The 16,050-nt window shown below is 39.6% G+C and overlaps 1 long non-coding RNA gene across 10 annotated transcripts in view; it reads left to right on the forward strand.

Moving 5' to 3' along the window:
* The window catches only part of LOC109379140 (uncharacterized), a 149,773-nt gene extending 134,039 nt beyond the window's left edge, over positions 1 to 15,734 (forward strand). For all 10 annotated transcript variants that reach the window (XR_002123120.1, XR_002123121.1, XR_002123119.1 and 7 more), the window contains one exon: positions 15,007 to 15,734. This is a non-coding gene — a long non-coding RNA (uncharacterized LOC109379140). The remainder of the gene's footprint in view (positions 1 to 15,006) is intronic.
* Positions 15,735 to 16,050: the final 316 nt, after the last annotated feature.

A 16,050-nucleotide genomic window follows, 5' to 3' on the forward strand; every position in this document is an offset into this window, starting at 1 on the left:
GGGAGGGAGGGAGGGAAGGAAGGAAGGAAGGAAGGAAGGAAGGAAGGAAGGAAGGAAGGAAGGAAAAATATGAGATTAATTTGATAGTAAAGATAGAAACTGTGTGTGACTTTGTAAGGTCTCACATTTTCTTTCTTCATGCTTCCTTCTCCTTTGTAGTGGGCTTTTCTCAGAGAACTGTCTAACAGTGACTCAACACATTCTAACTACCATTTCCTGTGTATGATTTTATACCTTCCAAAACAGGAGGTGGGGGGCACAGAATTACACTAAAAAGAACTCATAACAGTGTTCACTCTGTGAAAAACTCCACTCCAGGCAACAAAGGGAAAACTCCAACAGGCAGTTCCCTTAAGCCTGCGAAAAGGGTGAATGACAGGCAGACTCTCTCGTCGTCCAATCACATCTCAGTGGTGTGGATTTTCTTAGCTCCCTGTAGGCCTCTGCCTTCACAGGCAGAAGACATGGAGAAGATGGGGAGTTTGCAGGCCTCCAGTGGTACTACCTGTATCCACCCACACCAGCTACCGCCGCTCTCTGGTAGTCCTGGATATGGAAGATTCCATCAAAATGGAGAACCCCTCCCAAACCCGAGTCTATTAGGGCTCTGCCTGCAAGGCAGACCACACGGAGGGAGGCAAGGCTGCCCCGGTGCCAGAAGAGGCTGGCGATGGATGTGTTACACAGAGCTGAGAGGCCAAGGAGCAGAGGGATCGAGTGGCCTCTAGCATCGAAAGGGTAGCAAGAGAGATGAAAGGGGAGATTTCATCCTGAGAGGAAGAAGCATGACACACACAGGCTCCCAGAGGAGAGAGAAAAAGATGGAGGCAACCAAGGACTTATGCGTGTCTTATGAAGAGGTTTTTAACTGTTCCAGTGGAGACAGAGGTGGACATTGTGGGCAGAAGGAGCACATGTAGTCTATTCTGAAATTCTCAAGCAGTGACAGGTGCCAAGGTAGCAGAGTTAGACTCAATGTAGCAAAAGAACTCCCTTAAAGGGACAGCCAGTTGGCTTAGGTAGTTACAGCGCGGGCTCATAACACTTAAGGCTGCTGGTTCGATTCCCACATGGGCCAAGGAGCTGCGCCCTCCACAACTAGATTGAAGCAACGACTTGACTTGGAGTTGATGGGTCTTGGAAAAACACACTGATCCCCAATAAAGTTAAAAAAATAAAACGAACTCCCTTAAAGTGCTTTGAAATGCAAGAGAAACTATTATCAACCTACCAAGTGGTAGAAAGTGTAGTGCTGGATGATACAACTTACTAAGTTTTTTCATAGTTAATTTCTGCCACTGGGTAATTGACTTACAGAAATGGATGCCTGCTGTGAGTTTTTTTCCCATTCTGACTCTGTAGCACAATGTTTTCCAAGGTACTATGGACTGCGTTATGTCCCCCTCAAACTTACATGTTGAAGCCTTTTACCCCAATGTGACTGTGTTTAGAGTAAGGAACTATTTAAGGTGAAATAATGTTGTAAAGATGGAGCCCTGATCTGATACAATTAGAATTCTCATAAGAAGACACCAGAGTTCTTTCTCTCTCTCTGTCATGTGAGAACACAGTGAGGAGGCAGCATCTACAAGCCCGGAGAGAGCTGTCAGCAGAAACGGGATTGCTGGCACCTCGATCTTAGACTGCCCAGCCTCCAGAAGTATGAGAAAATAGATTCTTGTTGTTGAAGCCACACAGTCTGGGGCAGTTTGTTATGGCAGCCCAAGCAACAAAGAAATAAAATACTTTGACTACCTGAAAGCCTGATCTCCTGTAACTTGTGCTCAGAGAAGACTAAAGCCAGTCAGCTGTTCATAAAACTTTGGCCTTCTGTATGTGACTGTGGAGTTATCCCCGAAATGGTCTATGGGTTTGTATTTGAGGGAACCAACATTTATTTTGAAAAGTCTATAAACCTTTTTTTTTTAAAGATTTTCTTTTTATTAGAGAACTGGGGAAGGGGACATTGTGTTTTTCCAGGACCCATCAGCTCCAAGTCAAGTTGTTGTCCTTCAATCTTAGTTGTGGAGGGCGCAAGCTCAGCTCCAAGTCCAGTTGCTGCTTTCAATCTAGTTGTGGGTGGATGCAGCCCACCATCCCATGCAGCAGTCGAACTGGCAATCTTGTTAAGAGCACGTGCTGTCACCAGCTGAGTCATCCGGCCACCTGTTGGCAGCCCAGTGGCAGCTCAGCTCGGGCGCAGCTCATTGGCCCATGTGGGAATCGAACCGGCGATCCTGTTGCTTAAAGCTCACACTCTAATCAACTTCACCACCCGGCCGCCCTGTAAACATTTTTGAAGATGAAAAGTACTGTATGAAAGCAGCACCATTAAAACAGGGGGTGAATAAATGATGAGAGAAAGAACTCAAGAAGGAAAGGAAAAATGCTGACATTGGCCTACAGAGAATAAAATGCTCAGACCAACTTTAGTACTGCATGTTTCCTTTAAAAAAAAAAAGTCATGGCTCTGAAAACCAACTCCAAATGGAGTCTTATAAACCCAAACACTAGAATCAGGGAAAATTTCCAGTGAGGGAGAACATTTCGGTAATATTAGTAATTTAGTTTTCTCATAAGGAATTAAAAAGGAAATTAATTCAATGATTTGTTAGGAATAGTTACACAAATGTACAGTTTCAGAGATGAGTGGGAATCCAGTTCCTTCGGGAAGCAGCAATTTTCTGGTCTCCTAGAGGAGATGAATGATGTCTTATTTGTGTCTGAGACGGGAGAGGGGAATGGGACGTCCTGTCCCCTTGTCCTAGAAAAGGTACAGAATTCTTGAGAATATATCGCCTGCTTTTCTTGCCTTACTGATTTTCTGTTTTCTTTTTTTTCTTTGTTCATATTTGATTGAATTTGTTTCCATCTTTATTGAGATATAATTGACACATATCATTGTATAAGTTTAAAGTGTACAACATGATGATTTGATATATGCATATATTGCAAAAGGATTGCAACAATAAGGTTGGTTAACACATCTATCCCCTCACATAGTTATCTTTTGTGTGTGTGTGATGAGAAATGTGAAGATCTATCTACTCTCTCAGCCACTTTCAAGCATACAATACAGTACTAGTAACCGTTGTCACCATGCTGTACATTAGGTCCCCAGAAATTAGTCGTCTCAAAACTGGAAGTTTGTATCCTTTAATCACCTTCATCCATTCCCTTATCTCAGCCCCCGCCCCTGGCAATCACCAATCTACTCTATTTCTGTGAGTTCAGCTTTTTTATATTCCACACGTAAGTGAAATCATATCGTATGTCTCTTTCTGTTATTTCACTTAGCATAATGCCATCAATTTTCATCCATGTTGTTGCAAGTGACAGGATTTCCATCTTTTTAATGGTTGAATAATATTCCGTTATATATATGTATATATCTCGTATGTTCTTCATCCAATCACCCATTAACAGACACTTAGATTGTTTCCATATCTTGGCTATTGTAAATGATGCTACAATGAACATGTGGGTGCAAATATCTCTTCAAGATCATGATTTCATTTCCTTTGAGTATATACCCAGAATTAGAATTGCTGGATTACATGGTAGGTAGTTTGATTTTTAATTTCTTGAAGAATCTCTATACTGTTTTGCATAATGCTGCACCAACTTATATTCCCACCAACAGTGCACAAGGGTTCCCTTTTCTCCACTTCCAAGCCAGCACTTATTATCTCTAATAGCCATTCTAATAGGTGTGAGGTCATAGCTCATTGTGGTTTTGATTTGCGTTTTCCTGATGATTTGTGATATTGAGCACCTGTCCATGTATCTATTGGCCATTTGTATATCATCTTTGGGAAAATGTTTCTTCAAGTTTTATGCCCATTTTAAAATTGAGTTATTTCGGGCCAGCCGAGTGGCGCGATGGTTAAGAACTGGCTTGGGATGCCAGAGGGCCCCGGTTCGGATCCCCCATATGAGGGCCAGTGACACTACCCTCTACAGCTAAGATGCTGAACAACAGCTCAACCTGGAGCTGGGCTGCCGTGAGTCACTGGCGAAGGCATAGGCTGCAGCCCCTGTGGCAGTGGGTTGCCATGGGCTACCGTATGTAGCCAGCAGCCAGCGTGAGCGGCCAGCAGCCAGCGTGAGCGGCCAGCAGCCGCAGTGAGCGGCCGTCCAGAAACCAGCGACTGATCTACTTCGCCCGGGAAGAGCGCAATGATGGTGCCAACTTGGGCCAGTGAAGCAACGTCCTCTACAACTAGACTGAAGAACAAAAGGACAGCAACTTGTCTGTTCCCCTTCCCCCAATTCCCCAATAAAAATCTTAAAAAAAAATAAAATAAAATAAATAAAATAAAATTGAGTTATTTGGATTTTTAAAAAATTGAGTTAAATGGGTTCCTCATACATTTTGGATACTATGATATAGCCAATATATGATTTGCAAATATTTTTTCCCATTCCCTAAGTTGCTTTCCATTTTGTTGATAGTTTCCTTTGATGTACAGAAGGTTTTTAGTTTGATGTAGTTCCATTTATTTATTTATATGGTATATCCAACAACACATTCTAGAGGGGGGTGCTTCATCCTCACCCCCAGGTCTGGGATTTTCATAGCGGGGTCTTGTCCATGAATAGTTGCTAATTGGTCCTGTGAGGAAGAATGAATTTGGGAACAACCTATGTTACCATCATCTTGACAATGTCACCTCCTGATTTTCTGTTTTTACTTTATGCCTTCTTCTAATTGTCTGTCTTTCTTTGCTCTTTGCTTCCTCCTAAAAAGTGAGATGTGAATCATTTTTAATAAAGGGCCCCTTTTCAGCCCCCGTTTCCTCAATGCTGGTCATATATTTCAATTAACCGGGGTCATTTGTGGTGAGGAATAAAGAGAAGGCTGAGTAGAATTACAAGCGTAGCATGTGGATGACCTGGGAAAGTCAGTATGTGGTGCTGAGATTGGAATTTAGAGCATCCGAAATGAATTTAGCTGTAAGCCAGCTCCAGGCTAGCTAAAGTGGTCAATCCAACTTGAATCCCCTTCTTGTAGGCTGGTTAGGAAGATCACTAAGGGCTGTAAGTGATGGCAGGTGTTTATGACCACTTTGAATTCAACATTGATTAAGTGTATCTTGAAGAGGAGATAAGGGGAGGTAGAAGGGGTCATAGGTATCATTAAAGACAATGAAACAAAGCGAAACCCAAAAAATAAACTCATGCAAGGCAACCATTTCTTCTTTCAGTGCAGAGTGGACTCTCAGTGAAAGAGAGCATATGATTGTTGTGGTATCGGTACTGAGTGAGGCCTTTTAGATCACATTATTCTGGTAGCAGCACGTGAAGAACCGTATTATTCTCATTTCACAGATAAAGCATTTGGATCTGAGAGAGGTTGAGGACTGTGTCAGTGTCACACCTTGTAGGTGGTGAAGCCAAGATTCAAACACAGATCTCTCTGATGACAAATTCCTTGGGTGCTTGTGGACCAGAGAAGACTGGGAATCATCTTGGCTCCAGTGGGTTTCGATCGGTGAGAGATGCTGAGCAGGATGCAGGAGGGGAGGTAGTTACCACACGGGGCTCCACCATGAAGCTGAAGGCCGTGGATTGATGAGTTATGCCTTGCCGCACATGTCAAGCAAGGGATTTGAGTTACCAGCTGAGGCAGAGCTAGAAGGAACTTCTGTAAACTTACTGGCAAGAACTTGGATTAGCTGTTCTACTCTTTGGCAATTGCCTTGAGCCCCTCATTCTCCCAGAAGGGATAGTCCAGGTGCAAAATTGAGTGACTACAAAAGCACAGACTGGAGGGAAAATGGACTGAGCCAATGGGGAGCTTCCTTTGGGTCATTCTATGAGCTGGCTGCTCACTCCTTTGCTCCTTCCCAATAAGCCATAATGGGCCCCAAAGCTGCACACATCTACTGAGGAAGTGTGTTGGGCACAGTTTGAGGTGTTAACTGAATTAGATGTTCGATCACTGCACCCCTGAGATAAATAGGTGGTGAATATCACCACGGGGGTACTTCCTGTGCTGTATATGTACATTTGTCTCTCTGTGTTTCTCCGCGTGTGCTCATTGGAAGCAAAGGGTCTATGGCAAATAAGGGAATGAGTATAACAAGTTTATGCATTATTACAGAGAGACAGATAGACTTGAAACAAATATATCCATGAAAGGCACTGTAATAGAAGTCTACACAGGAGTGCAAAAAAAGCAAGGGGATCAGTTCTAAGTAGTGGGTGGTTGCATGAAAAAGAGATTCAAAGAATAGGTGATTTTTGAGATAAAAAAATAGATGCTGTCTTGCTAAACAGGATGAGGAGAAGGTATTAGAAGCATCGCAAGTAGAAAAACAAAATTGAGCAAAAATATGGATCATGCTGGCATGGGATAGCCTTGTGAATGACAGATGTGAGCAATTTGCTGTGATGAGAACATAAGGGACAGGCAGAAATTTGGTGAGACAAAAGTGTGGAGAAGAGAATCTGTATGTCATGCTAAGGAGTTTGAACTTTGTCTCAAAGGCAATGGAGGTCCATTAGAGGGCTTTAAGCACAAACGTGATGTAAATAGAACTACATTTTTGTTGATGTTAAGGAAGATCTCAGTTGATGGTTGTGTTCAGAAATGGTTGGTAAGGTTAAGATCAGAGTAGACAACGTGTTTAAAGGAGATGGAGCAGCAAGGAGAATGTGGAAATCTAGAGGTCGGAAAAGGCTTGATTCGCAGAAAAAAAAAATCAGAAAACCAGGAGTTCCAAAGAGAACTGATTATGGTGAAGCTGCAACAGGGGACACGGAGGAGCAATGACCTTGGAGAACTTAAAGAGAAAAGATAGAAACGAGGCACTGACTGGATATCGTGGGGAGAGAGGGGCCTCGGAGACTCCCAGCTTGGCTTGGGTGACTGGATGGACAGTTACACCACGTGTGACAATGAAGGAGATGGTAAAAGAAGCAGACTTGGGGGAGAGGTTGACAGAGGAATGTTGTACAGATTGTTGGAAGGTACTCGTGGAACATCAGACTGAGATGGTTCTGTAGGCACTGTACAATTTTAAGAGTGAAGTTTTAAATAGAAATGAAAACAGTGGAATCAGCAGCATATAGACCAGTTCAGGGCGTGAAGAAATTACCTAGGGGCAGTCTCATCAATGCAAAATAAAACAGTACTAAAAATAAAAACTTGGGGTAGAGGGAAGGTGTCAATATTTAAGAAACAGGCAGGGGGAGAGGAGCCACAGAAGGAACAGCTGGGTATCTATATTTCTGACTGGGAAGGAGAGAGATAAAGTAGTAAAAAACTAGAGAGACTCAAAGCCAAAGTGAAAACTAAAGGAATTTAAAGTTTACAAATCAACAAAGAGGAAGCGATGGAAAATACAGCAGAGGTAAATACTGTACCTGAGAAGAGATGATGGGATTGGATGAAGAATAGATGAAGGGGTTGATCTCATACTAAAGGGCAGATGGTTCTTCCCATGAAACTGGAAGACACGGAGGAAACTGGGGAGAAAGTAAGGAGGACTCCAGGATTAGATACAGATTCAAGGATGGAAATTCTCACCTCTGCTAACTTAGATTTTCTTAGTAAAGTAAGAGGCAAGTTCATTGCTAAAAGAGGGAGTTGGTGGTGGGAAAGAAATAAGAAAATTGATAAACAAATAGAATAGAAACTTTGGGAACTGGGAGAAGAACTTGACTAGGTGTAAGCGTAATAGAGAGTGGAGGGGTTCAATAGAGTTCTGTGCATCTCCCAGATTCCTTCAGGGAAAACATGCTTCTGACTCTCAGAAAAAGAACTGAAATGTCCAAAGTTGATGAAATTGGCTAAAGCAACTGTCACACAGAAGTCATATTCTATTTTAATGGAGGATGAAAATCCACAAAATTTTTGTATCACAATAAAACATAAAAGCCAAGCAAACTAAGCATTGTGATACGTTGGGACTGGAATCACTAGTGTCCAAAGGTCAAAGATGCGAGAAACAGCACAAACTGTGGATAAAAATCCAAGTGATGGTGCTCCCCTAACTAGCAAACAAATAAAAAAATTTCCCAAGCCTAAGTGTAAATAGAGTGCACTGCTAGGCTGGTAGCAAAGACAGGTTTGAAGGCCATAACTCTGAGGTGCCACAAATTTCAACAGTTGTGTGAGTGCTTAGCAGCTCAGCCATAGTGTGTTGTCAGATGGTAGATGGCTATCTGACCCAAAGCAGAGGGGTTTTGTGTCCGATGCAGCAGAAGGACAGAGCAGAGGGTCCTTCCCTGGAGAAGCAGCTGAGCACTAAGTGAAGGCTAGTGTCCAATTAAGACGAGTGTTGGATTGAAAGCTTCAGCCTCCTTTACCCAGTAAAATTCACAATGTTCCAGTCAGTTTAATCAAGACAAAAAAGTATAAATTAAACATCAATTATCAAATTTAAAAAATGCTTCATAATCTAGTAATAGAAATGTACTAACTTGATATAATTTCAAAAATTTTTTTCAAACCAACAGCCAATACTTAAAAGTAAAATAACAGAAACATTCTCATTAAAAATAAGAGCAAGATAAAGATGACATCATAATTATTCATTTTATACTAGCCTGAAGTTACAGCCAATGAAAAAGGGCAGAAAAGAGAAATAGAAATATAGTTTTTGGGGAAGAAAGAAAATTATCATTGAAAGGCAATATGATTATCTATCTAGAAAACTCATGAGAATACATTTAAAAATTATTTGAGCTAGTTAGAGAGTTTAGAAAGCTGATCAGTTACAAAATTAATGTCTAAAAAGTTTACTACATGCCCCAAATTATCAATTAAAAAGCATTATGAAAAAAAGTCCTGCCTACCACGGTAACATAATTTAAAATATCTAGGAATAAATAAATGTTCTGTAGGAGCTGCATGAAAAACAATTGGAAAATTTTACTCAAGGATATTAAAAAAAAACAAAAAAACTTAAGTTGATGCTGCTGTTGTGTTTATGAATGGTAAGATACAGGAGTATAAAAGTGTTGATGGTCTCCAAGCAGATGTATTGACTTAATGTGATTTAGATGCAAATCCCCACTTATTTTATGAAACTAGTTAAAATTATTATGACTTTACCTACTACACACATGAGCTTATTCTCATAAGAGCCAAGAAAAAAACTGAAAAACAAAAAAGAGAGAGGAAATTTGTACCACCAGAGAGCGAAAAGTTATTATCAATATACATTTGTATCAATACATTCATAGATAGAGACAGAACCAGAAATAAATTCTAGTATAATTAAGGACTTAGACTGTGGTAAATTTGAAATTTAAATTGGTGGGGAAAGGATTGATATGAAGCCAAAATAAATGGTTAACTATTAAGGTTGCAGTGTAAGTACCTGCCTGGATCTGCCAGTCTCCACTTCCCTCCTGAGCCACTGTCCCTCGTCTCCTAACAGCCCTGCACCCCCAACCTCCTGGCACAGTCTCCATTGCTGCTTCCTGTCTGTTGTACAGGAGCCACCACAGTTCCAGCACCCAAGCCTGACCCAGCCAATTCCAGGGATCCCAGACTTCCCTAGCAGCTGCCTGGAATGTTTGGGTAACACAACTCCGAAGCTTAAACCCTGACCATTAAAAGAAGACAGAGAGTTGACAGATCAGTTCCTCTCTCCTCATCCCCACTCTGCTCCATTGGATTTATGCATTGGTTCTGTCAGCCTTTGTGTTGACATCCTGCACAACTGAGCAATGACTGTGTGTTCCTGTGAAGCCGAGGCCAGTCTGGTAAGGATGCGCCATCTTTGATTTTCTTTCCTCCTGCCCTTCCTCATTTTCCCTTTGCCTTTACTCTCGATGCCCTGGGATCCCTCTCCCCCCAATCCTCTAACAGGTAAGCTGTTCCTTAGGCTCTGCTTTGCAAGGAACTGGGGCTCAGACACATTCCTGTTTCACACTTCATATTAAAATACATCATAGATGGATTAGAGCATTACGATGTAAAAACAATGCATAAAAATATGTATATTATATATTTTTTTTGCTATGAGCCCTAGGTTATTCCTACCCCTTACACTTCCCCTTATACCTACACCCTGCCCTTAGATTTCTAAGTAAGCCTTTTATTAATCCCTCCTAGATTTATCCAAATGTATGTTACTGAGGTGCAGAAAACCTTTCTAATTCAAGAATTTGATAGATTGGATTATACAAACCTTAACCCTCTGCAGATTAGAAATATAATCAAAATTAAGTAAACCATAACACACAAGAAAATATTTGAAATGCCTCTATATCAGAAATGGGTAAACATATTAATAGATTGGCATACATTAATACATAAAAAGCTTTTATAATTCAATAAAAAATAATATCTTGTTAGGGAAAAATAGACTAAGGACTTGAACAAGTAATCCACAAAGAAAAAACACAAATGACCAAAAAACATATGAAAAAAATATTTGGTCTTACTAAAGTCTGATGAAAATGATAAAATTTATTATTTTCTCCTAATACATTTGCTAAGATTAAAACTAATGACAATTCCCCAGATTGGGGAGGGTGCAGCTATGCTTTCACAAACTACTAGAAGGTCTGTAATTTGCTACAGTCTTTCTGACAATATTTATCAAAAGCTTTAAAATTTGTCTTATCCTTTAAACTAATAAATCTACAATAAAAATGTATCTGAAGGAAATAATCAGAGATTCCAGACTTATGTCAAAATACATTAAGTACAAAATTGTTTATAATAGTAAACAATTGGAAACAAGATAAATACCAAAGAAAGGGACTGGCTAAAAAGTTTTTTCATATTAATAAGATGGGATTCTCTGCAGCTATTTCATATTATGATTTTGAAAATATAAAAAGTTGTTGGTAAAATGTTCTCAACATATGCTAGAATATAAAAAACTGCTTAAAAGTTTTTGTAAAATCAAATTTTAAGTAAAAAACAGACAAACAAAAAACCCAAAGGATTCACACAATATATGCAACTCTCTTGTTTTACACCTTCTCCAAGACAAAACTAAACTCAACAAGAACTGGAAGCATAAACATTAAAAATTGATTATGAATCACTCAGTGGTTTTGTTTTAGAATAACTTTTGCTAATTTCATAATCATAAAATAGTATTTTAAAATGATTTTGGACCATAGACCTAAATGTAAAAGATGAAACTATAAAAATTCTCAGATAAAACATAGGATAGAATCTTTAGGACATAGAAGCAGGCAAAGGTTTCTTAGGGCATAAAAAATTCAAACTATTTTATGGTTTTTAGGAAAAAAAGTGACAACTTGACTTTATCAAAATTTAAAACTTTTGCTCTTCAAAGATATTATTAAGAAATAAAAAGGGAAGCCAAATGAAAGAAAATATTTGCAATGCATGTATTTAACAAAGAAATTGTATCTAGAATATATGAAGGACCCTTATAACTCAATAAGAAAACAATCTGATGTTGACAATGGGTGTAAGATTTGAACACACAATTTACAAAAATAGCTCTGCAAATGACCAATAAGCACATGAAAAGATGGTCAAAATCATTAGTTATCAAGGAAATGCAAATTAAAACCACAATGAGGTACCACTACATTCCCACTAGAATGAATGAAATTTAAAATACTGATCATACTAAATGTTGGCAATGATGCGGAGCAACCACAACTCTCATATATTGCTGTGGGAATGGAAATGGTGCCACCACTTTGGAAAACTGTCAGTTTCTTAAAAAGTTAAACACATACCTACAATACTACCAGCCGTTCTACTCTTGGGTATTTACCCAAAACAAATATTAATAAAAATATATGCCCACACAAAGTACTGTGCACAATAGCCCCTAATTGGAAAGAATCCAAATGTTCATCAACAGGTGAATAAATAAGCAAATTGTAGTATATCTATGCAATAAACTATCACTCAGCAGTAAAAAAAGAATGAATTATTGATATACACACTAGACAGAAGATCAAAGGGCACAATGTAATTTGAAAGAATTATGAAAATGTTCTATATCTTGATGGCTGTTTCATGGATTCATACATTTGTCAAAATTCATTGAATTGTACATTCTAAATGGATGTTATTAATAATATGTAAGTTATACATCAATAAAGTTAAAAATAATTATTTTATTCCTGTGTTTCTTGCTGGACAACATTACTCCTATGTGTATTGTCTCTTCTTCTACTTAATATTGTATTGACTTAATAGACTTAGGGACACAACTATAGTTGCTTCTGTGTGTGTGTGTGTGTGTGTGTGTGTGTGTGTGTGTGTGTGAGAGAGAGAGAGAGAGAGAGAGAGAGAGAGAAACACTGAGAAAAAAGAAATTGAAGATTCCAAAATGCTAGGGAATTTTTTGTTGAGAGAAAATTCCAGAGGCATGGAACCCAGGACACAAGTGGAGGTGTGGGCTTGGAGAGGAGTACAGACAGAACATTGGAAATTTTGAGGTGGACACATGAGAGTCTGAGGTTGTCATGTCTAATGACCTCAAATATTCCACCAACATAAAATGGCATTTTCAGAGGGAGAGTCCTGGACGGGCTGGTAGGAGAGGAAAGTGGGGTGTACTATGGAAATCAACAAGGGACAAGTAAAGGATTCCGTTGACATAAGGGAGCATCAGGGATGAGCAGAAAGTTCCAGACCCAGAGCAACCCTCTCCATGCTCTTCAGACCTCACCTTTCCATACGATGTGCATGAAGGACCACGCTGCTGACCATTGAATATCATCCCACTTCAGTTCTTCATTCAAACCTCACAAATATTTGGCAACTGTCTAGTCTTTCCATGTAGAGAAATTCGGAAATCGAGATGCTTACGCTCTGATTATTGATGGGTGTTGGTCTGGTGTTCTTAAGCATCACCGAATCTGATCTCTCTCCAGCTGATGGGAGCATGATACTCATAATGTAGATCCATCTCCAATAAGCAGTATCTCCCGTCTTTCCTTGTTAAAAGGATTCTAGTATTTTGCATATAATCTGCCCATTCAAGATCCTTTGCCTTCTATTGGCATGGTGAAAATGTAGCCTACTAAATGGGTCATGAGGTTGGAGCTATGGCTGAGAAGATCTACACCAAGTCAATTTTATCATAATGACTTTGGTCTGTATTGTTAGTCTTAGATAATTGTACTGCAGAAGACAAGACTTTCTTCCAGAGGCAGACAGTTAGAATGTGTGACCTAATAACGCCATGATTAATCTGACCTAGCCCTCACTGGTGGGTCAAGAGGTACAAACTCACAGGCCCCTGGAGCTACTGTAAAATGATACATAAACACAGCATTTGGGAATGAGGCATCAATTTTGAAATATATTGTTAAAAATAACACCTAATGAAAACAAACACGTGAGACTTTGGACCCCTTATAAATAGGGCAATTACAGATTATAAATGGGATACACTTCTGATATTTTAATTTGAGGATTCAGGATTTAAAATTAGGTTGCTGATGCTCATTATTACATCACTATTGAGACTATGGAAAGCTTTGCCTTCTCACCTTACCCTTACTGCTGCTTTTTAAAACCAGGTAGAATATTTACGTATTAAATATTGCTGAATGATTCTTTCCTAATATTAGTAACCCATCTCTATGTGATCACTTGATTAACTTAGTTGTCAAGATAGCAAATAACAACATTACTACTATATATTTTTTTTGGTTTTGTTTTGTTTTGTTTTAAGATTTTATCGGGGAATTGGGGAAGGGGAACAGCCAAGTTGTTGTCCTTCAATCTTAGTTGTGGAGGGCGCAGCTGGCTCAGCTCCAAGTCCAGTCGCCATCCAGCTGCCTGTCGGCGGCTTGCAGCCACTCAGCTCAAGGTGCCGTGTTCAATTTTAGTTGCGGGGGAAGGGGGGGCACAGCCCACCATCCCGTGCAGGAATCTAACCGGTAACCTTGTTGTTAGGAGCATGTGTTCTCACCAGCTGAGCCATCTTTCCGCCTCTTGGCAGCTCATCGGCAGCTCAGCTCAGGCGCAGCTCACTGGCCCATGTAGGAATCGAACCAGCAACCCTGTTGCTCAGAGCTCGCGCTCTTAACCAACTGAGCCACTTGGTCAGGCCCACCCTCACTGCTTTTTGATGTTTTGATTTTGGTCATGGTGGTGGAAGAACTAAAAAAAAAAAAAAAGTAGTTTCATGAGAGAGGGTCCTGGCTGGGCTGGTAGGTAAGGAGAGTGGGGTGTACTATAGAAGTCAACAGGACACAAGTAAAGGATTCAGTTGACAAAAGGGAGCATCAGGAATGAGCAGAAAACCCCAGACCACCGGAAACCCTTGGTAAGCTAATTAATTTAGGTCTGTTTATGTTTTTGTTTTCACGCCTCAACTAAAGGTCTCAACTAAAATATTCTATTTTCATTCAAGATATGAGGGCCCACCTGGGGGTAATGAGGCCATCAAGTAGAGATACAATTTGTCACCTGGGAGAGCAGGGGGTGTGCGGTGCTGGTAGCTGGCTTTCCTTTCCTTTCTCGCTCTCTCGCTAGAATGAGATTGAAAATTCCAAAATACTAGGGGTTACTAGATGGAGAGAAATATCCCAAGGGCCCTTAGAGACACAGGACCCAGGATACACAGGAAGAAATTGGACTTGACACACTCTGTTTTGATGGTTTTACGTGCATTACATTTAATCTTTACAACAACCTTATGAGGTAGGTATTATTACTGTCCCTATTTCTCAGATGAGAAAACCGAGGTACAGAGAGGAATATGTGCATATTCACAGAGCTAGTAAGTAAGGGAACAAGGATTTTTATCCCTATAATATGGGCTGAAATTGTTGTAGGTGAATTATAATTATGTAATATGTTTTATCAAAAGTAGCTGGTATGGTGCCCTTTATATAAAAGAAGCTTAACAGGTGCCAGAAAATGTTAGATAGTATTAATTTTTTGTTTGTTTTTGTTTTTGTTTTTATAATGAGATGAAGTCAGCTGGTGTCTATAGATTTTAAGGTCTCAGACCAATAGCAAATGATTACACTTAAACACTGTATAAGCAGAATATTAACAAATGTGCTTTCTGTTCTTCCCTGCTTTAGTCAGTGTGGTTGGTACAGGACCCTACTCTGCAAACCCAGGTTACATCTGTGCGTGTGGTGGCGAATGCCTTGCGGTGAGGTCGGAGGAAGAGGAGACTGCTCCCTGCAATCAAGTAGACACAAAACCTCTGTTCTTTGGTTTCCCTTCACAATCTCAGAACAACCAGCGAAATCAGGAACAGTGGACTAGAAGTGGGGAGCTTCACACTTGTTAGGCAACACATAGGAAAAACAACAAAATCGTTTGATGGGTGGCCTCCAATCAATGCTTGCAAAATTAAAAAGGAAACTCTAACTGGTTATTTATTTTCTTGCAGATCCTAAGCTCCCAGCTATTTTGCTAAAGGAGCTCAATGTAAGGAAAAACTCTAAGGATTGGCTCATTCATTTTCCTGTTTTAGGGGGAAGACTGAGGTGGTGGAGGGGTGGTACGTGGAGGTGGGTACGGTGCACACCTGCCTTCACACTTTTTCTTCAAGGTGCATCTTGCTGGACTAATCTCTAAAGAGCCATACTTAGTGGTATATTTGCTTAAGGAACTCCAGCAAATTGATATCCTTTTTCCATTCACATACTATTGAGAGACTTTTAGCCATCTCTTATTTGAACTTAATGCCTAATACAACTTCATTACATAAGGTTCTGTGATATTTAAGCAGATTTCATTTTTAATTTTTTTTGTTTGTTTTAGCATTTTGGTCTCTTGCTTGTAACTTTGGGAAGATCGTATCAGGGCTTACATAGTTAATAAAAGCAAACTAAAGCAAATAATCACCTTCTAGTCCTTCTTTCAGCATATTCTAATTTTTTAATGGAGAAAATGCATTCTTAAATTAAATATGCATAATAAGAAATACTAATAATAAGAATAAAGTGGAATATGTGAGAATGAAGCTAGTGTTATAAGCAAAATGCATTTGATTTGCTAAGGATAAAAGCTGGCTTGAATCAGTAAGAATCAGTGCAAAAAAGAAAAGCTTCATAATGTTCATAAATTATCCATAATTGTATGGATTTTAAATATAAAAGTTGGCAGTGGGAAAA

Source organism: Hipposideros armiger, unplaced genomic scaffold, assembly GCF_001890085.2.
Source record: "Hipposideros armiger isolate ML-2016 unplaced genomic scaffold, ASM189008v1 scaffold_22, whole genome shotgun sequence".
Classification (NCBI taxonomy): Eukaryota; Metazoa; Chordata; class Mammalia; order Chiroptera; family Hipposideridae; genus Hipposideros; species Hipposideros armiger.